The following is a 1,381-nucleotide window of genomic DNA, read 5'->3' on the forward strand; positions in this document are numbered from 1 at the left end:
CCGCCTGCCTCTGCCTCCCGAGTCCTGGGATTAAAGGCGTGCGCCACCACCGCCTGGCTCAAAGCAATTTTTATCAGAATTTGTTGTCACAGTTAATTTGGGTTGCACTGAAAACATTAGATCAGGGCTAGAGAAGAGGCTCAGAAGTTAAGAGCGTTCCTGCAGTGCTCGCTGCTCTTGCAGAGGATCTGGAGTCTCTTCCCAGCCCCTATTATCACGTGGCTCACGACCACCCACACTCCTGCCCTCTTCTGACCTTCATGAGCCTGCGCACACACACGCACTAAAAATTAATTTAAAACCCACATTAGATAGACAGTAGGCCGGCGGTAGTGGCACACGCCTTTAATCACAACACTGGAGGAAGAGGCAGGTGGACCTCTGTGAGTTCAAGGTCAGCCTGGTCTACAAGAGCTAGTTCCAGGACAGGCTCCAAAGGTACAGAGAAACCCTGGCTTGAAAAACCAAAAAAGAAAAAGATAGACAATAGGCATACTCTAGAATCAGCCACAACTGAAACACTAAACATACAAGAAACATAAGCGTATAAATCTGCAAAGAAAATGCCCAAGGCTCTTCAACAAAGTGGAAACAAACCAGGTGTCTGATTTCTCTTTAATCACTGTTGGCCATTACATAGAGGTCTGTCTGGAGCAGGGAGGGAGCTCTGGTTCCTTTTGGACATTAGTCAGTGCACTAACAATTATGTACATTCAAACTTGATTTTAAATATGATCTTCAGCTGTACTGTAAATAGAGTACTGCATTGTAGTTTCCATGTTTATTATTTTCTGTAATATTTAAGAATTACCTAAGCATATACAAAATGTACAGTTACTAAAGCAGCTAATTATTTGTCCCCTATAAAAGGAAGGGGCTTTGCTGTTCTTTCATGGCTCGAACCATAATAAACACTGTACCTGCAATTTGTAACATAAATATTACAATGTTCTTAGTAATAATCTTGAAACCTTGTTTTTCAAAGTCCATTTAATTTTGATCAGTATATTGCACTAATTATTTTAGGTATTTTCATTATATGAAATCTACCATGTGTCAGATGATTTAATCTATTTAAGTGTTGATCTGCTAGCAGAACTTGTACATTTTACAGTAACTCAAAATTAGTAAGGAAAACAGTTCACCAGTGTTTAGTTTTATATTGAGGTGCTCAGGTTGGAATAAAGTGGTATAAAAAACAAAAAAAAAAAAAAGAAAGAAAAAAAAGGAAATGCTCAAGGTACCATTCCGAGCCTCATTAGAGCGCGTTAAGTCCTACATAAAAGTGTGAAGGCTATGGGGAATAACTCAGTGGTAGAGTATTCGGCTCAAATTACAAGGTTCTGGATTTGATTTCCAAAACTTCCAGAGGGAAAAAGTG

The sequence above is a fragment of the Microtus ochrogaster genome, chromosome 6, assembly GCF_000317375.1.
Source record: "Microtus ochrogaster isolate Prairie Vole_2 chromosome 6, MicOch1.0, whole genome shotgun sequence".
NCBI lineage: Eukaryota > Metazoa > Chordata > Mammalia > Rodentia > Cricetidae > Microtus > Microtus ochrogaster.